This window comes from Nerophis lumbriciformis, linkage group LG17 (assembly GCF_033978685.3).
Source record: "Nerophis lumbriciformis linkage group LG17, RoL_Nlum_v2.1, whole genome shotgun sequence".
Classification (NCBI taxonomy): Eukaryota; Metazoa; Chordata; class Actinopteri; order Syngnathiformes; family Syngnathidae; genus Nerophis; species Nerophis lumbriciformis.
Window position 1 is genome coordinate 13,755,001 of NC_084564.2, and position 23,288 is coordinate 13,778,288.

Sequence of the window (23,288 nt, forward strand, 5' to 3'; positions counted from 1 at the left end):
GCTAATTGGAAGGTCACATGAAGTTTGAAGCGCTGTAGCAACTGACTGTGCAGAAAGTCGGCGACCTCTTTGCACTATGCGCTTCCGCATCCGCTGACCCCTCTCTGTCAGTTTACGTGGCTGAGTTGCTGTTATTCCCAAACTCGTCCATTTTCTTATAATAAAGCCGACAGTTGACTTTGGAATATTTAGGAGCGAGGAAATTTTACGATTGGATTTGTTGCACAGGTGGCATCCTATGACAGTCACCGAGCTGCTGAGAGCAGCCCATTCTTTCACAAATGTTTGTAGAAACAATCTCCATGCCTAAGTGCTTGATTTTATACACCTGGTGATTAGGACACCTGATTCTGATCATTTGGATGGGTGGCCAAGTACTTTTGGCAATATAGTGTATATGCATATACAAATAAATACATATATATGCATATATACATATATATATATTATACACACACAAATATATTTGTATTTCAAGTTCTGAAAAATATATGTAATTGTTAAATACAATTTTCTTTAAATGTAACGGGGTCAACATACTGTATATATTTTGTATTGACTATGTATTAAGACGTTCTGCAAATATTCATTTTTTCACACTTAATACATTATGAAAAATACTTTTGACACTTCATTAAATAAATACAAAAAATGGGGCTTGGTCAAAATATGTTTGTTTTTTTTTGTCTTTTTTTAATATTTTTATAAATATTTCCTTTTTTCACACAAAAACAAAATTGTGAAGAATACCTGCAATTGATTTGATAAGAAAGTCGTATTTACTACTGTATGTATATTTATTTATTTTTATAGATCATATATATTTAGATTTTAATATTTCATACATTTTTCAATATGTATTTAACTATTCAATGTTTCAATACATTTGTATGTATTTATTAAATTTGGTCTTATGTACCACAAATAAATGTGCGATTTTCCTAGTATTTTTATAGGTTTTTTTGTTTGTTTGTTTTTACTTTATTTAGCTGCAAGAGATGCTCAGACTATTAGAAGCAGCCACCGGTGTGATGCCGTGCCCACTGCAAGCAGAATAACAAACATATTGTTAAATAGTGTCAATCAAAAGTGAGCATTATTATCTTTGTAAAGGCAGAATGTTTGTACTGGACGTCATTCAATGGCGCGGGCGTACCTAATGAAGTGTCTCAGGTCCACGTGTTATGCTTGAGGTGAACTTGTGAACATAAACAAATGTCAAAGCGAAAACAAAAGCGAACTCTGCGGTGAGGCTGAGATGCTCCACATGGAAATGTGATCTGCTCGGCCACTTCGTCAGGGGGTGAAAGAGCAGAGCAGGAAGGAGGCCTGCAGCAGACATGTGTGCCATGTGGGGACTGATGGAATCCACTGAACCCCCCCGACACAGACAGTGTGTATAAATAGAGCATCCTCACAGAGAGGTGCAGGAGGAGGGCTCAAGACGTGTCGTCTGGGCCTCATAAATCAACACAAGTCACCAAATGATCAACATCATCACAATCACCTGACTGTGTGTACTTGTCGTGTTCAGCATTGTGACATCAGAAATATCAATTCTCGCTGACTCCATGTTTGACCCCTTCTGATCCTCCTGGGACACAGCAGGAGGGCAGCAAAGAATTCCAGTTTGTTAAGAATACTCTCTTGTTACACTTAACCCTTTGCAGAGAATTTTTACTCAGAGGTTGTTTTTTTTGTGCCAAAATTAAATAGATATATATTCAATTAATTGGATAATTACAATCTGCATGGTTAAAAAATAAACGATTAAATTGTCCATTCATTATGTAAATCGTTGAATAAAAGTAAAATAATAATGGAGCTGTGTATTCATTTGTTTTTAATTATCAGACCATAACATTATTTTTAGGGATGTCCGATAATGGCTTTTTGCCGATATCCGATATTCCGATATTGTCCAACTCTTTAATTACCGATACCGATATCAACCGATATATACAGTCGTGGAATTAACACATTATTATGCCTAATTTGGACAACCAGGTATGGTGAAGATAAGGTCCTTTTTTTTAAATTAATAAAATAAAATAAGATAAATAAATTAAAAATATTTTCTTGAATAAAAAAGAAAGTAAAACAATATAAAAACAGTTACATAGAAACTGGTAATTAATGACAATGAGTAAAATTAACTGTTAAAGATTAGTACTAATAGTGGACCAGCAGCACGCACAATCATGTGTGCTTACGGACTGTATCCCTTGCAGACTGTATTGATATATATTGATATATAATGTAGGAACCAGAATATTAATAACAGAAAGAAAAAACCCTTTTGTGTGAATGAGTGTGAATGAGTGTAAATGGGGGAGGGTTTTTTGGGGGGTTGGTACTAATTGTAAGTGTATCTTGTGTTTTTTATGTTGATTTAATAAAAAATAAAAAATAAATTAAAAAAACGATACCGATAATTAAAAAAACGATACCGATAATTTCCGATATTACATTTTAACGCATTTATCGGCCAATAATATCGGCAGGACTTGTTCCCCTCAAAATATTACGACTTTACCCAAGTAAAAATGAAATTTATTCTCGTGGTAGCATGATTAAAAATGTAAAAAAAAAAAAGCACTATTTTTGTACAAATAACTTGTTTTTTTCTACTCAAAATATTACAATTTATTCTGGTAAAAGTGTGATTCATTCTCAAACCATTAGGATGTTTTCAAAATTGTAACATTACCATGTTATTTTTCGCAAAATGGTATTATTATATATATTTTTTCAATAAATAATAAAACTTTCTTGTGAAAACACTTTATTTTAGTAGAATTTACCTTTTTCTCCTCAAAATATTTATTCTCAAACCATTATTTTTGGTACAATTATGTCCCCCATGATGGCACATAAACATTAAAAAAAACAATAATAAACTGCACTATCCAAGTAAAAATGACTTTTTCCACCTCAAAATATTACAACATTCTGATAGAGGCGCAATTTATTCTCAAAACATTATGGTGTTTTTTCATCGAATATTACAACGTTATTTTGGTAAGATTATGACTTCTTTCTCATAAATATTACGACTTTACCTAAGTAAAGGAACAATAGTCTCCATATAGCACGACTTCAAAAAAAATTGCACAATTGTAGCAAAAAATGCTTTTTTCCTCTCAAAATATTAAAACGTATTCTTGTCGCGGTACAATGGGTTTTTCAAGCCAATATGATTTTTTTTTTTTAAATATTAAAATATTACGATATTTCATTTTGAAAATTAGCTTATTCTCTGAAAATTGTCCTTTTTTTCTTGTAATTTTCCGACTATTTTTTTTTAGGTAAAAAAAAAAAATTATACCTGTTTTCCCAAAAAATAATATCTTTTTTTTTTTTTTTTTTTTTTAAATATTTTTCACCAAAATTCATTTTTTTCAGTACTCATCTGCATACTCTCAAGCCAGAATGAAGGCACTGCCCAGGTTTCAGTTATTTCAAATAAGCATACTTAAAAGTAATGTAAAGCAGACACCAGACGATCCTTCTCCCTGCTGACTGCCAAGTGGTCAGCTGACCAAGCACTTTTTATTTTTTTTGAAGCGCTCAATCCCAGAGGAATGACCTAAATCTGGCCAATCCCCCACCCACCCATTACCCCCCGTCTCCCCAGGGTTGAAGATGTCGCCTGAGGTCAGCGAGAGAGGAAAAAACTGAGAGGTGAATGTGGAGTGTGTAAGGGTGTCAGGAGTTCTACAGTGTGGTCCTGCATGTCTGTCATACATATCTTGCTGAGGTCATCGTGTTTTGTTTCATATTTGACCTTCGGTGCTGTCACAAGCAGCACTGATTGCAAAAACTTTGACTGTACACACTTCAGCGAGGGGGGGGGGGGTCATAGTACTACTACCAATACTACTACTAGTACTGCGTGTGAGTTAGTAGTTGTCGATAAATGCCATTCAATGGGACAATTAGGAAATTAGTAATAATAAAAAAGTTTTAACTTTATCCTCTCTTACTGCTACATGTCTTTTGTTGCAGTATATTTTGATATAATGTATAATTATTGCAGGTTATAACTTAATATGTTAAATCATACTTTCCAACCTTGAGACCTCCGATTTCGGGAGGTGTGTGTGTGTGTGTGTGTGTGTGGGGGTGGGGGGGGGGGGGGGGGGCGTGGTTAAGAGGGGAGGAGTATATTTACAGCTAGAATTCACCAAGTCAAGTATTTCATATATATATATATATATATATATATATATATATATATATATATATATATATATATATATATATATATATATAAAAGAAATACTTGACTTTCAGTGAATTCTAGCTATATATATATATATATATATATATATATATATATATATATATATATATATATAAATAAAAGAAATACTTGAATTTCAGTGTTCATTTATTTACATATATACACACACATAACACTCATCTACTTATTGTTGAGTTAAGGGTTGAATTGTCCATCCTTGTTCTATTCTCTGTCATTATTTTTCTAACCATGCTGAACACCCTCTCTGATGATGCATTCTGCTTCGTCTCCTTGTTGTGTGCGCAGTTGTGCACTGCACTCTCTAAAATAACTAGATGTTATTGTCACATATGCTTGTACAGTAGATGGCAGTATTGTCCTGTTTAAGAGTGTCACAACATTGCTGCGCTGGGAGGACATTAATGAAACTGCCTAACAATAAACCCACATAAGAAACCAAGAACTTGCCCTCGATCATTCTACAGTTATAACGTGATTGGGCAGGCACGCTGTTTATATTGTGGGAAAGTGGACATGAAAACAGGCTGTCAACACGTCACTCAGGTCCGCATGGAGCTGGAGGGGGCGTGGCCTCCAGCTCCGCCTGAATTTCGGGAGATTTTCGGGAGAAAATTTGTCCCGGGAGGTTTTCGGGAGAGGCGCTGAATTTCGGGAGTCTCCCGGAAAATCCGGGAGGGTTGGCAAGTATGTGTTAAAAACACTAAAACAGTTTACGAATATGTTAATTCTGTAGTAAAAATAAAAAGTAAAAACTATTGGATACATTTTTTTCAGATACTGTATGATTTTTTTTTTTACTAAAAAAAATGTTTTATTTATTGAAATACATTTAAAAAATATAAAAATACAATTTTTTTTTATTTTATGTCAAATTAACATACAGTATCAGTATACAGACTCTCTCATGCAACCAAGAAAGGACAATATCAGAAAATATATCACATTGTCAGTATTGTTTTTCTAATAATGTTTTTAATAATTATACGAGAGTTAATAAGTGCTCATATTTTACATGGGCTGCCATATAAATACAATATTTGTATGCAGACTCTCTCATGTGGCCAAGAATGGTTAAAAGAAAGGGAATTGTTTTTTTAATTCTTAAATCACAATCAAAGATTTAAAGTTATTGTATAAATAGGAAATCAATCATTCCATGTCAAAAGTGAAGCCCAATGTAATATTACAATACCGACGCTCTCATACAGCTACATGCAGCTAAATAAATAATATACATACAAAATAGAAGTAAAACTATTGGACACGTTGTATTTATGTGACAATTTTTATAACAATTACAATTGTTTTATTTCATACTTTATAACATTTAAACATAAATGCAATGCAAATGTTGTGATTCAGTATGTTGGTCCCCTCATACAGTTAAAAGGGTTTAAAAAGGGAAGAATAGTTGAATACCTTGTTGACAAATTCGGTACTTGTATGGGTACCGGCCGAATTCCGGCCCATGTAAATTCAAACAGTACAATATTTTGATACCCTTGTTGCACATGGCAACACGTCCGGTTCTAGACTCGCCACCAGCTCAAGCCCTAGTTGAGCAAACAGGTGTATTTACATCGGGCTGCCCTTAGGTCGGGGGTCTGCAACCTACCTCATTTTTGAACTCACTGTAATTTGTTTACATGTATAACTTTTTTCAACGATGCCAGAGAAAGACATATTTTATGCCACTCATCCTTTGTCTCATTTTGTCCATCAAATGTTTTATGCTGTGCATGAATGCACAAAGGTGAGCTTTGTTGATGTTATTGACTTGTGTTGAGGACTTATCAGGCATATTTGGTCAGTGCATGACTGCAAGCTAATCGATGCTAACATGCTACTTAGACTATCTTTATGTACATATTGCATCATTATGCCTCGTTTGTAGGTATATTTGCGCTCATTTCATTTCCTATGTCTTCTGTGTATTTAATTTATATTTTAATTTCTCATTACTTTTTATCTGTATGTAATATTGGCTGCATTTCTGATAGTTGCTTGTGTGCCATGTTGTTCCAGACCACAGCAAACGTGACCCAGCTTGCATACATTCTTATACATCCATTAGAAAAAGACAGCCTGCTGTTTTCTTTAACTTGGACACACACATCGATACCTTTGGCCATTCTAAGCTAGTAATTTAGAGGAGTTATTTCACACCCTGAGAAGCCTACATTTTACTAATGTTTTCCAACATGGTAAAAATGGGTAGAATAAATATTACATTACAATATTTCTGTCGACAAAGATTTGTGTCAGCCTGAGACACATAGTCATTTTGATAGTAGGCTAATGTAGCTATAGACACTTACATCATGTGTTGACTTCATTATATCACTTATAGAAAGCTTTTAATTTTTTGCGGCTCCAGAGAGATTTTTTTTCCATATTTTTGGTCCAATATGGCTCTTTCAATATTTTGGGTTGCCAACCCCTGCTTTAGGTAATATTCTAATTGTCCATGTCAACAAATCAAGCCTGACTGATAGAAAGCGCTGAAAAGTAAGGCATACTTGCCAACCCTCCCGGATTTTCCGGGAGACTCCCGAAATTCAGCGCCTCTCCCGAAAACCTCCCGGGACAAATTTTCTCCCGAAAATCTCCCGAAATTCAGGCGGACTCAGATCCGCTAAACCACAATATAAACAGCGTACCTGCCCAATCACGTTATAACTGTAGAAGGATGGAGGGCGAGTTCTTGGTTTCTTATATGGGTTTATTGTTAGGCAGTTTCATTAACGTCCTCCCAGCGTGGTAACAATTAACACACAACAACAGCAGTCACGTTTTTTTCTACCGTAAAGCAGTTCGTCTGCCGTAAACAGCAATGTTGTGACACTCTTAAACAGGACAATACTGCCATCTAGTGAATTTGATGAAAGCACTTTTGTGCGTGCCACACAGCAATGCATCATCAGAGAGGGTGTTCAGCATGGTTCGAAAAATAGTGACAGAGAATAGAACGAGGATGGACAATTCAACCCTTAACTCAACAATGAGTAGATGAGTGTTATGTGTGTGTATATGTGTATATGTGTAAATAAATGAACACTGAAATTCAAGTATTTATTTTATATATATATATATATATATATATATATATATATATATATATATATATACATATGTATGTGTGGGAAAAAAATCACAAGACTATTTCATCTCTACAGGCCTGTAGAGATGAAATAGTCTTGTGATTTTTTTCCCACACATACATATATTGCGCTCTACTACGGTATCGAGCACTATTTTTTGGATAACCTTATTAAGACATATATATATATATATATATATATATATATATATATATATATATATATATATATATATATATATATATATATATATATATATATATATATATATATAATAAAAGAAATATATATTTTTAGCTAGAATTCACTGAAAGTCAACTATTTCTTATATATATATATATATAAATATATATATTTTTATATATATATATATAATAAAAATATATTTATATATATATATATATATATATATATATATATATATATATATATATATATATATATATATATATATATATATACAGTATATGAAATACTTGACTTGGTGAATTCTAGCTGTAAATATACTCCTCCCCTCTTAACCACGCCCCCAACCACGCCCCCCCACCTCCTGCAATCGGAGGTCTCAAGGTTGGCAAGTATGAAGTAAGGCTCCGTTTTTCAATCTGCGTTAGCCCGATGCCACTTTAGGTAGCCATCCACAAGCTTCTGGCTCAATTTTTGTTTAATCTGACATCACATGGACAAAGATAAGACCTTCTGGAGGAAAGTTCTGTGGTCAGATGAAACAAAAATGGAGCTGTTTGGCCACAATACCCAGCAATATGTTTGGAGAAAAGAGGAGGCCTTTAATCCCGGTAACACCATGTCTACAATGTCAACAAATTAAGCCTGCCTGATAGAAAGCGCTCATAGGCTACGTTCACACTGCAGGGTAAAATGTCTAATTTAGATTGTTTTGTCAAATCCAATCTTTTTATGTCGACGTTCACATTACCTAAAAAATGTCCAATGTGAATGCAATCTGACCCGCATGCGGACATGAAGTCATGACGTCACACATGATGCAATGTCCACGGAAGTAAACATGGCTCCAATTCTAGTTGGTCTCAGCCCTGGGGCATTTGTGGCAATTTCAAGGATTTTGTGCAATTAAAGGCCGCATATTCTGAATGGAATTATCGTGCGTAGAAGATTAAAAATGAAGTTTGTGGGACATTTGTTTCGACGTCTGCTCCGAAGAGCCTGTGGGTGAGCAGTCGGAGACAGCTGGTAAAACATTGACGCGAGTTCCTAAAGTATTATTTTCACCTGTTTTCTGCTCATTTGTTTACTAATTTTAATGCAACCTTCTATTCTGGCGAATAATTTTGACGTTTATCCCTTTTTGATGACGTATTGGTTGGAAGAACGCGACTGGAGCGTTCAATTTATATCCAAATACAAAAGAGGCATGGGTCGGATCTGAAAAATCCGTAATTGCGCCGTTCACATTGTCATGAAAAAATCCGATACAGGTCACATATGGGCAAAAAAATCGTAATTGACCTGCAGTGTGAAGAAGGCCTAGACATGCTACCGGTTAGCATTAGCGATTTTACATGGCAATTTCAACATCTCCAGATTTTGTTTGGTTTGAGTTAATTTCGAACATGCATGCAGTCACAGTATGATACATCATACAACATATTCTCATTTCTCTTTACGACATGTCCGAAAAGGAGTAGGAAGAAGCAAAGCTTATGTAATCCTACCCCTTTTCCAATTTATTAATATTACTGACACATATGATCACTTGTAACAGTTTACAAATACAACAGATCTCTTGATAGGCAGTTACGTTTGGTCATGAAAACTACAACTCAGATGCACGTTACAGTCAAACAGCTGGTGTGTAGTAAGTACAATACTTACAGTATAAACACTCATAACGTAATGGCAAAGACTACTTTCTGGCTATGGCAACACACCTAGGGCAAACTGTGATGAACAATACCTGCTAAAAATCAGTTTTCGAATGAATCGCGATACTTTTTTGTAACGATTCTTAATCGATTAAAAAAAAAATCTAAAATCGTTTTATTTATATATTTATTTTTTATTTCATTATTTTATTTGTTTCTGTCCCTTCCAACAGAACAAATAATATTGTTGATGTAAATGCCCATTTTTGCTGTACATATTTACTTTGGAAAAGCGAACTGTTGGATACTTCTCTTGTTGCCTTATTTGTATTTGACTTTATTAAATGTTTGGGAAGCCTTTTTCGAAACAAAACCAGTTTTTATTTTAAGTAATACAGACATTTATCGGAGTTGTTTATCTATTTTGTGGAGGAATGTAGTTAATCATAGAACTGGCATCCAATGTTATTGAAAAGTACTGATCTTGAATCGGGAATCGTTTGAATCGAGAATCGATTCTCAATTGAATTATTACGCCCGAGAATCGAATCGAACTGCGTGGTCCCCGAAGATTCACAGCCCTAATATTTGCAAATGAGACTCAGAAGAGTAAGAAAACACGATTTAACAACTGGACAGCACAGTTGTTATTATCAGCTCACTGTTAGATCTTAAAAATGAGATTTTATCCTTGTACAAATTAACATTTATTAACACGTTAACACACAAAATTGCTGAAAATTGGTACCGTTAAGGACTGGTATCGATTCTCAGGTACCGTATCGGTTCAAATATCCTTACTGACAGTGTTAATACCAAATAGTGTTATTATTTAAAATTGCAATATTTTAAGACAACACTTATAATGGGGAGTTGGTGTTTTTTTTCCATTTAATTCTATTAACACAATGTGCCGCGGGGCCAATAAAACCCGCAAATGGCCCCGGGGGTTGAAATGTTTCCTTTTTTTGAAAGACTGAGAAAGTCAAAGTACTAAAAATCTCCTCAAGAAGTCATTGGACAAGAAAAGTTGCAGTTGAAAAGGCTGACAGGAAATGAGCGAGGCCTGTGCGTCCCACAAAACGCACGCCTCACTGCAGTCACACACACACACACACACACACACACACACACACACACACACACACACACACACACACACACTATCTCTTTGTCTGTACCGTGACATCCCCACATTTTTTAGGAATGTGGCCACTGAGAATAAGACAGATTCCACAGGAGACTTGAGTGAGATTCATCTCATCCCGGGCCTTTTCTCCATCCATCCATCCATCTTGGCGCCATGGCAACAGGGCTGCTATGAGTCAATCCAATTGAGATGAATGCCTCCATGTTATCTTGTGAGGGACAACTATAACTTTATCAGCACAAATTGGCCAACATTGTGGGGCCCAACTTTGCGTCTTTGACATGGAAATGAGGAGCTGGAGTGTGAGTGGAGTCTGGGCTGGCTGCCTGCTCGCTCGCCACCCACAGAGTGCCACAGATCACCATGGAGTTATGTTAGGGAGTCTGACGCTGCAACCAATCGTGCAAAAGGCCAGCGTGGCTACCCGGGTCACTGCGGGGATGCATTGCACCACTTATATGCTGCTGGGAGTCAACCAGAAGCTTCTGGAATACTTCAGGATGCACAACATCATGCAAGCAAGCTGGGAGATGACAAGCTGGGAAATCATGCATATGTCGCCCCCTTATGGTTAGCGTTATTAACAGCATCTTGTCATTTTTGTGGTTTTTGCATAATCAAGCCATCCATCCATCCATTTTCTACCGCTTGTCCCTTATAATGCGTGATACAATATTTTGCAGATGTTTCCCGATTCGTCAATACATTCTAATTCTCAATAACTCATCTGATTTTATTATAATATTTTAAATAGTATATATTAATTACAAAGACATAAACGGCCATGCAGAAAATAGGAAAAAAAACACTTCCAAAATAAAGTAAAGAATAATTTTTAGGGATGTCCGATAATGGCTTTTTGCCGATATCCGATATTCCGATATTGTCCAACTCTTTAATCACCGATACCGATATCAACTGATACCGATATCAACCAATATATACAGTCGTGGAATTAACACATTATTATGCCTAATTTGGACAACCAGGTATGGTGAAGATAAGGTACTTTTAAAAAATAATAATAAAATAAAATAAGATAAATACATTTTTTTTTTAATTCTTGAATAAAAAAGAAAGTAAAACAATATAAAAACAGTTACATAGAAACTAGTAATTAATGAAAATGAGTAAAATTAACTGTTAAATGTTAGTACTATTAGTGGACCAGCAGCACGCACAATCATGTGTGCTTACGGACTGTATCCCTTGCAGACTGTATTGATATATATTGATATATAATGAATATTTATAACAGAAAGAAACAACCCTTTTGTGTGAATGAGTGTGAATGAGTGTGAATGGTGGAGGGAGGTTTATTGGGTTTGTGCACTAATTGTAAGTGTATCTTGTGTTTTTTATGTTGATTTAATAAAACAAAAAAAAAAGAAAAACAAAAAAAGAAAAAAAACGATACCGATAATTTAAAAAAACGATACCGATAATTTTCGATATTACATTTTAACGCATTTATCGGCCGATATGATTGGCAGGCCGATATTATCGGACATCTCTAATAATTGTATTTTAAAATGTCATTGTGATTTTGCGAGTTATATCACAAAACTAAGAATGTAGTATTACACAAAAAAGATTTAAAATGTACAGAATCAAGTTGTGATATTAGAAAATAATGCAGTTTTACATGAAAAAATGTGTAGCTTTTCAGCAATAGTCATTATTAGGGCTGCAAATCTTTGGGTGTCCCACCATTCGATTCAATATCGATTCTTGGGGTAACGATTCGATTCTAAATCAAAATTTTTTTTCGATTCAACGCGATTCTCGATTCAAAAATGATATTTTCCCAATTCAAAAGGATTCTCTATTCATTCAATACATAGGATTTCAGCAGGATCTACCCCAGTCTGCTGACATGCAAGCAGAGTAGTAGATTTTTGTAAAAAGCTTTTATAATTGTAAAGGACAATGTTTGATCAACTGATTGCAATTATGTAAATTTGTTTTAACTATTAAATGAACCAAAAATATGACTTATTTTATCTTTGTGAAAATATTGGACACAGTGTGTTGTCAAGCTTATGAGATGTGATGCAAGTGTAAGCCACTGTGACACTATTGTTCTTTTTCTTTTTCAAAATTTATAAATGTCTAATGATAATGTCAATGAGGGATTTTTAATCACTGCTATGTTGAAATTGTAACTAATATTGATACTGTTGTTGATAATATTCATTTTTTGTTTCACTACTTTTGGTTTGTTCTGTGTCGTGTTTGTGTCTCCTCTCAATTGCTCTGTTTATTGCAGTTCTGAGTGTTGCTGGGTCGGGTTTGGTTTTGGAATTGGATTGCATTGTTATGGTATTGCTGTGTATTGTTTTGTTGGATTGATTAATTAAAAAAAAAAAAATATATATATATATATTTATTTATTTATTTATTTTTTTTTAATTATTAATTTTTTTTTATTTAATGTTTTTTTAAATAAATTTAAAAAAAAACAAAAAAAAACGATTTTTTAAAAATGAGAATCAATTCTGAATCGCACAACGTGAGAATCGCGATTTTTTTTCCCATACCCCTAGTCATTATGTAATGAGAAAATAAGTAATACAGTCATATTATAGAGAGGATTTGTTTTTATAGGAATACAGTTCATTCGTTATATTTACGACTTTAACAATTTTTTTTGCCAAATATAAAATGTATTACCTTTTCAGTGTGCCCGTAATACTATGCTGTGAACATATATTTGTTTTACCTGTAGTGGGCATAAGATGTGTTTGAGGACAACACTTAAAATAGGGGAAAATAATACCAGAATAAAATGTAAACGTTATGAGGAAAAAAAGAGAACTTTTGCAATTTTGCAAGGAAAGGGCAGTGATATTTTGAGAGGGTGTGGAATCAGGATAAAATAATCTGAATTTCTAAGAAGAACGTCCTATTATATAATATATTAGTAATATTAATATGAGAATAATGCTGTAAAACAAAGGGGGGAAAACAAAAAAATTTCCAATAATAAAATTGCATTGCAAAAATAAAATGGCAATTTTGAAGAAGAATAAATTTGTCGGGGGAAAAAAGTTGCAATGTTACAAGAAGAAAGTCAGAATTTTTTAATTGAGGTTTTGTACAAACAATATAAGAACTAATACAAGAAATTTCACAACCTCTGAGATATAGTATCAGCAACCTATCATTTCTAACCGACAAATTCCCAGACAAAATGAAAATTGCGAAAGTCGTACCAATTCATAAGAATGGAGACATACACCAGTTTACTAACTACAGACCGGTTTCATTACTGCCACAATTCTCCAAAATCATGGAAAAACTATTCAATACCCGATTAGATATATTTATCAACAAAAGTGGGACGCTCGTGGAGAACCAATATGGATTCCGAGCAAATATCTCAACATTGATAGCATTAATCAAAATAACAGAGGAAATTACCAATGCAATAGATGGTAAAGAATGTGTGGCCGTAGTATTCATGGACTTACAAAAGCATTTGACACAATTAATCATGATATTTTAATAAACAAATTTAGAGGTTTGGTCTTGAACTGGGTAAGAAGCTATTTAACCAACAGGAAGCAATATGTGAAGATAGGTGAGAATATGTCAACACGGCTAGATATATCTTGTGGTGTGCCCCAGGGATCAATACTGGGACCAAGATTGTTTAATCTTTATATAAACGACATTTGTAAAGTTACAAAGGACATAAAGTTAGTTTTATTTGCAGACGACACAACTACTTTCTGTTCAGGAGAGAACACACAGAAGATAATACAAATAATAACAAAAGAAATGAACAAATTAAAAAGATAGTTTGACAAAATCAGACTATCTTTGAATCTCAGTAAAACTAAAATAATGCTATTTGGTAACAGTAGAAAAGAGCATCATACACGAATACAAATAGATGGAGTAGATATTGAAAGGGTAAAAGAAACCAGATTTTTGGGAGTATTAATAGATGATCAAATGAACTAGAAATCTCATATACAAAATATACAACATAAGGTGACGAAAAACATGTCAATAATGAATAAAGCAAAATACATCCTGGGCCAAAAAATCACTTCATATTCTCTACTGCTCGCTAGTGTTACCATATCTGAGTTATTGTACAGAAATATGGGGAAACAACAACAAATGTGCGCTTCGTTAACTGTGTTGCAAAAAAGATCAATTAGACTGATACATAATGTTGGATATAGAGAACATACAAACACTTTATTTATTGAGTCAAAAATATTAAAGTTCGATGATTTGGTAAAATTGCAATCAGCTAAAATTATGTACAAAGCAAACTATAACCTGCTACCAAAGAATGTACAACAATTTTTTTCTACTAAAGAGGAGAAATATAACCTTAGAGGAAAATCTAATTTAAAACATTTGTATGCACGTACAACACTAAGAACCTTTTGCATATCAGTATATGGAATTAAATTATGGAATGGATTAAGTAAAGAAGTTAAACATTGTACTGATATGATCCAGTTTAAGGGGTTGTTAAAATTAAAAGTGCTTACAAAGTACAAAGAAGAATAATTATGAGAAACACTTTCAACCTTATTGAAAATAAGATATTCTTCATCTCAGTATGGGTATCATGACTGACTTGATTATATATTACAAAACTGTTGTATTACTCATTCAGGGATGTCATTTTACTATTAAAAAAAAAGTCAGTAAATGAATGTATATATTTGTAAACACTCTGAAGTGGGAAAGGGGTAGGATTAAATAAGCTTTGCTTTTTCCTACTCCTTTTCAGACGTGATGTAAAGTGAAATGACATGAAATTGTGTGATGTAATATGCTGTAAGTGTGTTCATGTTCGAAATAAACTAAAATAAAGAAAGAAAGTAAAGAGAATAAGTTAACACATGCCAGTGTAGTTTACAAAACAATTTGGAATGTTTCTGAAACAAAGTTAACATATTATGACCAAAAAAAAATCATAGAGTTGTATTCTCTGGAGAGAAATGATGCAACTTTGCAAGAAAATATTTTTATTTTACAATTTTTTTAGACTTTAGTCCTATTTTCATTAGGCATTTATTAATAATTATATATTTTTATTTTCATTGTGGCTTAGTATTATGCTGTGACCATAAAGTTATTTTACCTGGAGTGGGTCAGATGACTGTGAGGACCACAATGAATAAATTAATTTAAAAAAAATACCACCAAAATAAAGTTAAATATGATTAAAAAAAGAGTGTGCTTAAAATTTTGCAAATAATTTTGCAAATAAAGATACAGTGATATTACCAGAATAAAGTTGTAACATTAAAATAAAAGTATCAGAATTATCATAAGTTGTATTACCATGAGAATAATGCTGTAAATTGCAAGAATAAATTTATAATTTTAAATAATATAATTGTAAATTCGTCAGAAAAAAAAATGAAAAAAATTTTGCAAGAAAAAATTTGTAATATTACAAAAAAAGTTTGTAAGACTACATGAAAAAGTAGAAATGTAAGAATTAGGTAAAGTGAACAAAAACGAAAAGTTGGAATAATTCCAGAATATAGTCAATATACTGTGTTAAGATTGCAAAAATCATATGTATGGGAGAAAAATTGTGCAACTTTGCAGAAAAATGGTCTGTGTATGTATGCATGCGAATTGTGTCTTCTTGTTGTCTCTCCCCCCGTTGTTTGTGAAGTGAATTGTGAAGTGAATTATATTTATATAGCGCTTTTCTCGAGTGACTCAAAGCGCTTTTACATAGTGAAACCCAATATCTAAGTTACATTTAAACCAGTGTGGGTGGCACTGGCAGCAGGTGGGTAAAGTGTCTTGCCCAAGGACACAACAGCAGTGACTAGGATGGCGGAAGCGGGGATCGAACCTGGAAGTTGCTGGCACGGCCACTCTACCAACCGAGCTATACCGCCCCAACCGAGCTATAATATATATATATGTATATATATTTGTGATGTTTCATGGACATTTGCATTGCCAACATTTCAATGTATACTGCTGTATATGTGTTGTAAAAATTAAAAATCCTAAATAAAAAAAAACACATATAAATATATGGGTATATATATTTTAATTTGAAAACAAGTGTTATTTTATTTTGATTATGTTTTTTCAACAAACCCCGTTTCCATATGAGTTGGGAAATTGCGTTAGATGTAATTGTAAACGGAATACAATGATTTGGAAATCCTTTTCAACCCATATTCAATTGAATGCAAATAATAATTAACTTAGAATTTCATGGCTGAAACACGTGCCAAAGTAGTTGGGAATGGGCGTGTTCACCACTGTGTTACATGGCCTTTCCTTTTAACAACACTCAGTAAACGTTTGGGAACTGAGGAGACACATTTTTTAAGCTTCTCAGGTGCAATTCTTTCCCATTCTTGCTTGATGTACAGCTTAAGTTCAACAGTCCGGGGGTCTCCATTGTGGTATTTTAGGCTTCATAATGCGCCACACATTTTCAATGGGAGACAGGTCTGGACTACAGGCAGGCCAGTCTAGTACCCGCACTCTTTTACTATGAAGCCACATTGATGTAACACGTGGCTTGGCATTGTCCTGCTGAAATAAGCAGGGGCATCCATGGTAACATTGCTTGGATGGCAACATATGTTGCTCCAAAACCTGTATGTACCTTTCAGCATTAATGGCGCCTTCACAGATGTGTAAGTTACCCATGTCTTGGGCACTAATACACTTTTCAACTTTGCGCCTATAACAGTCCAGATGGTTCTTTTCCTCTTTGGTCCGGAGGACACGACGTCCAGTTTCCAAAAACAATTTGAAATGTGGACTCGTCAGACCACAGAACACTTTTCCACTTTATATCAGTCCATTTTAGATGAGCTCAGGCCCAGCGAAGCCGACGGCGTTTCTGGGTGTTGTTGATAAACGGTTTTCGCCTTGCATAGGAGAGTTTTAACTTGCACTTACAGATGTAGCGACCAACTGTAGTTACTGACAGTGGGTTTCTGATGTGTTCCTGAGCCCATGTGGTGATATCCTTTACACACTGATGTCGCTTGTTGATGCAGTACAGCCTGAGGGATCGAAGGTCATGGGCTGAGCTGCTTACGTGCAGTGATTTCTCCAGATTCTCTGAACCCTTTGATGATATTACGGAATTTTCCTTGCAATAGCTGGTTGAGAAAGGTTTTTCTTAAACTGTTCAACAATTTGCTCACGCATTTGTTGACAAAGTGGTGACCCTCGCCCCATCCTTGCTTGTGAATGACTGAGCATTTCATGGAATCTACTTTTATACCCAATCATGGCACCCACCTGTTCCCAATTTGCCTGTTCACCTGTGAGATGTTCCAAATAAGTGTTTGATGAGCATTCCTCAACTTTATCAGTATTTATTGCCACCTTTCCCAACTTCTTTGTCACGTGTTGCTGGCATCAAATTCTAAAGTTAATGATTATTTGCAAAACAAAATATGTTTATCAGTTTGAACATCAAATATGTTGTCTTTGTAGCATATTCAACTGAATATGGGTTGAAAATGATTTGCAAATCATTGTATTCCCTTTATATTTACATCTAACACAATTTCCCAACTCATATGGAAACGGGGTTTGTAATATAACTGTTCAACATGGCCCTAATACTGTGTGTGACCATTGCCTACATTTCTTTCACCTGGAGTGGGCAAGACATTTGTATAAAGAGACCTTTGCCCTGTGGCGACATCGACTTTCCATATGAAATCAAAGCTAGTGAAGCCATTGTTCCCGCTGCCCTTTGGTAATATTTACAACAGGCTGCCTGGATTCCACGCATTCCTCCTCTCCTCTTCAAAACAACACCAGTGTCTCTCAGCACGCCGAGGTGTGGGTATTATCACCGCACTGAAGAGCCTCATCTCCCCTCACAGCCGTGACACTGACGCGCCATTTGACACGCCGCTACACACAAGTGCATCAGTGCGTGTGCACACCATTTCGCCGGCCAATAAGCGGAGTAAAAGGTTGTGTGAAAAGGCCATTTCCGTCGAAGAAAAGAGAAAAGTTGATATGTCCCGCTGCCCGTCGAGGGAGCGAGTGGAAAGCAGAGGATGTTTGCATTCCTGCTGGATTTCACATTTCACATAGAACACATGTCAGCAAGTCACAGTCAAGTGGAGGACACCCACACTGTCGTACTGGCTGCTAATCTGTACACTCATGACAAACGTTTTGGTTTGGGTGTTATGGCTGTAATTACCAGTGTTGACATAGTAAGACCATCCATCCATCCATCTTCTTCCGCTTATCTGAGGTCGGGTCGCGGGGGCAGCAGCCTAAGCAGGGAAGCCCAGACTTCCCTCTCCCCAGCCACTTCGTCCAGCTCTTCCCGGGGGATCCCGAGGCGTTCCCAGGCCAGCCGGGAGACATAGTCTTCCCAACGTGTCCTGGGTCTTCCCCGTGGCCTCCTACCGGTCGGACGTGCCCTAAACACCTCCCGAGGGAGGCGATCGGGTGGCATCCTGACCAGATGCCCGAACCACCTCATCTGGCTCCTCTCGATGTGGAGAAGCAGCGGCTTTACTTTGAGCTCTCCCCGGATGACAGAGCTTCTCACCCTATCTCTAAGGGAGAGCCCTGCCACCCGGCGGAGGAAACTCATTTCGGCCGCTTGTACCCGTGATCTTGTCCTTTTGGTCATAACCCAAAGCTCATGACCATAGGTGAGGATGGGAACGTAGATCGACCGGTAAATTGAGAGCTTTGCCTTCCGGCTCAGCTCCTTCTTCACCACAACGGATCGATACAGCGTCCGCATTACTATATTATAGTAAGACACTAAATACAAATAAAACCTAACCTGTAACATAATCTGGAAAAAGGTGCAGATCCAGGTATTTATTTTTGCCATTTAATGGAAGCTTGCACCCAAGAATGGTAAGGTACATTCTAGTCCTTGTATATGATCATTAAAACAAAATGTATACGTAAGGCTCGTCGATAAAAAATTTGCAGTGATGGGCGGTAAGCAAGCTACAAGAAGCTAAGCTACGTAGTTTAACTAAATTTTCCAGTAGCTTGGCGGTAGCTTTGCTACTTTTTTAACGAGTAGCTTTTCCTGTAGTTTAGCTACTTTGAGACCCATGTAGCTAAGTAGCGTACGTCAAAGCTACAAAAAGAGAAAGGACCGCAAATCCAAAAATATGGAGAAAATCCAATGAGAACATCCATACATACGGAGAAAATCCATGATGATTGGTCGGTGTTTGTATGATGAGCATACTAGCCAACCTTGAGACCTCCGATTTCGGGAGGTGGGGGGTGGGGGGCGTGGTCGGGGTGTGGTGGGGGCGTGGTTGGGGGTGGGGCTACGAGGGGAGGAGTATATTTACAGCTAGAATTCACCAAGTCAAGTATTTTATATATATATATATATATATATATATATATATATATATATATATATATATATATATATATATATATATATATATATGTATGTGTGGGGAAAAAATCACAAGACTATTTCATCTCTACAGGCCTGTTTCATGAGGGGGGGTACCCTCAATCATCAGGAGATTTTAATGGGAGCATTCGCATACCATGGTTTATATAGGGCACAGAGTGGGTGGGTACAGGCTGGCCTAGGGGCGTGGTGATTGGCTCATGTGTTACCTAGGAGGTGTTTCCGTCTATGGCGGCATGTTGTTACAATTTCGCTGCGCTTGTTGAGGGATGACAGGTCTGGACGGTAAATAATAAACAGTTTCTCTTTCAAGCATAGGTTGCATCTTTTATTACCACTATTGTAAGGTGTGCTGGATGCAAGAATTTGCCATGTTATTGAATATTCAACATTATTGTCTTTGAGGTCCCAAATGTGTTTGCTGAGTTCTGTGGTATTTCGCAGGTTTTTGTTCCTGAAAGAAGCCTTGTGATTGTTCCATCTGGTTTTGAATTCTCCCTCGGTTAATCCTACATATGTGTCGGATGTGTTAATGTCCTTGCGTATTACCTTAGATTGGTAGACAACTGATGTTTGTAAGCACCCCCCGTTGAGAGGGCAATCAGGTTTCTTTCGACAGTTACATCCTTTGTTGGTTTTGGAGTCGCTCTGTCTGGGGGTCGACGGCTCATTTGCAATTGTTTTGTTGTGGTTTGAGATGATTTGTCGTATATTGTTCATGCAGCTGTAGCTCAATTTAATGTTGTTCTTGTTGAATACTTTTTTTAGGGTGTTGTCTTTGGGAAAGTGTTTGTCAATCAGATTGAGGAATTTGTGTCCAATGTTCGTTGAGACGTTTTTGCTGTATGGGGGGTTGTACCAGATGATGTCGTTTCGTTTTCTGTTCTTTTTTGGCTGGTTTCCTGGCGTGGGTTCATAGGTGAGGGTGAAATTGTATCCGCTTTCATCAAGGGCTTTTTGGTACGGGGGGGTTGCTTGGTCAAATTCAGCTTTGCTAGATGACAGCATCGATAGCCTTTTATTGATTCCGGTAGGTATTCTTTTCGTGGTGGTGGGTGGGTGGTTGCTGTCATGGTGCACGTATTGGAGTGTTGTGTTGGGTTTCGTGAATGGTTGGTAGCTGTTATTTCTCAGGTTGAAAGTGACATCAAGGAAGTTGACGGTTTGCTTGTTGGCTTCAATCGTGATCCGTAGGCCGTTCTCTTTGAAAATTTGGCATATGCGCTTCTTGGTATTCTCGCTGCTCCTTGGCGAGGCGCGACACACTGCCAGTCCGTCATCACGGTAAATACCAAGGTTCAGATTGAGGCTAGCGAGCTGGGAGAGGAGGAAACTCCCAACGAGTTCACACGTTTCTGCTCCGTCAAAACTTCCCATAGTGACGTCAAATGTTGCATTGTTCTTTTTTTGCCATGGTGTACTGTTGTGGATGAGAATGGAGTTTTTTGCGTGGATGATGATGTTTCTTTCGTTGCCTGTGATTGAGTCGTAGTCTGAGGCGAAATCTAGTGCTTGAGTCAGTAGGTCTTGCGTGATGGAAGGGTAAAATTCCTCGATATCAAAGGAGATAAAGTTGTGCTGTTGTTTGTCTTGGATGTTGTTGAACCATTTGATTACTGCTGCTGTATTTCTCCATTGGTTGAGTGGTGTTTTGTCCTTGATTTTTGTGTTGACTCTGTCCAGGATTATTTTGCTGATTTTTCCTATTTCAGATTTAGTTGGGTTTATTAGTCGGCATGTTGGGTTATTTGCGAAGTTGGGTTTGTGGTCCTTCAATGTGATGAAGGCTTCCTTGTTGGCTGTGGCGTCCACCCTGTCCTCAATGTCCAGTTCAGCCGCGATCCTTTTATTTTCCAGGTGGATGTTCTGTAAGGTGTTGGGTTGCGCTTTTTTGTATGATTTGGTGATGCTTCTGTCCAGTAAGGTGTGGTGTTCTGGTATGTCCATTCTGTAGAAGTTTGTGGTTTTATCGGCAGCTATGATGAGGTTGTTTACTTTCTTGATGCGCTCCTTGTCATTTTTCAGCTATATATATATATATATATATATATATATATATATATATATATATATATATATATATATAAGAAATACTTGACTTTCAGTGAATTCTAGATATATATATATATATATATATATATATATATATATATATATATATATATATATATATATATATATATATATATATATATATATATATATATATATATATATATATATATATATATATATATATATATATATATATATATAAATAAAAGAAATTCTTGAATTTCAGTGTTCATTTATTTACACATATACACACACATAACACTCATCTACTCATTGTTGAGTTAAGGGTTGAATTGTCCATCCTTGTTCTATTCCCTGTCATTATTTTTCTAACCATGCTGAACACCCTTTCGCAGGTACCCAGAAAGGTTTCGAGTACCACCAAAAAAACTGAATCTCTGAAGACAGTATAAAAATCTGTGTTAAAGGTGTACAAATACTGTTTGTATAATAAGCATGTTATTTTTTTTACAAATGAGGGTTAAGAGTTCAGTACTAAAAAAAAAAAAAAAAGAATGTGGCTTAAGTACAGTTTTTTAATTGAGCTGCTGTATTTTTTTGGTTGGGTTGTTTATTTATTTTGAGTAACTTCTATACATTTCTAAAAGGGGAATAATGTAATTGAGTGATCTATGTTTGTCTGTTGCCATCTCCTGGTGAATGTTGGCTGTAGCGTACTGGGGTTACTTTTTGGTTGGCCAACGATTTACGTGGTGTTGCGCACCTGACGTCACTCAGGTCCGCATGGAGCTGGAGGGGGCGTGGCCTCCAGCTCCGGCTGAATTCCGGGAGAAAATTTCTTCCGGGAGGTTTTCGGGAGAGGCGCTGAATTTCGGGAGTCTCCCGGAAAATCCGGGAGGGTTGGCAAGTATGGCACATTTGGCTAAGGTTAGGGCAAAACATTACACTCATGCACTCATGTTCCATGATGACAAGGGAGTCCGAGATAGAGGGACGCTTCAAGCTGACGACTTAAAAAAAAAAAAAAAGGCAGTTGAAAATGGCAGAGGGATTCTTTTCCGCAGATTAGATTTTTCCTCTAGTGATGAAGATGACATCCAAGAAAACCCACAATATTGCGTGTCCATGGCCATATTTAGACATATGTATACGTTCAGAGAAAACAATGCCCAAAACCTTAGTTTTTAGTTGTTTACTCTGTAAACCAAAATCCTAACTGCTCTCTTCATCCAAGACGTGGGACACAAATTTAAGAACACACATTAAGTGAAGTGTGTTCATAAGATGGGAGGACATATTTTTGGGGTACATATCCTGAAAATGTCAACAAAATCTATCCGTAACTGTTTTAGTTACGTTGCTAACAAATAGACAAACAAATTCGGCGAAAACATAACCTCTTTGGCAGAGGTAAGAAAGTCTGCCTTCTGCAAAGCACTCGTCTCGAGTGTTTCCAAGCCAACACAGACCTAGCCGGTCACGTCGCATCGCACGGAGGTAATTACCCCTGGCC

General features: G+C 36.0%; 1 protein-coding gene across 2 annotated transcripts in view; it reads right to left on the reverse strand.

The window, feature by feature from the left end:
* stard13b (StAR related lipid transfer domain containing 13b) overlaps positions 1–23,288 on the reverse strand; it is a 242,765-nt gene that overhangs the window by 189,078 nt on the left and 30,399 nt on the right. The window lies entirely within an intron of this gene.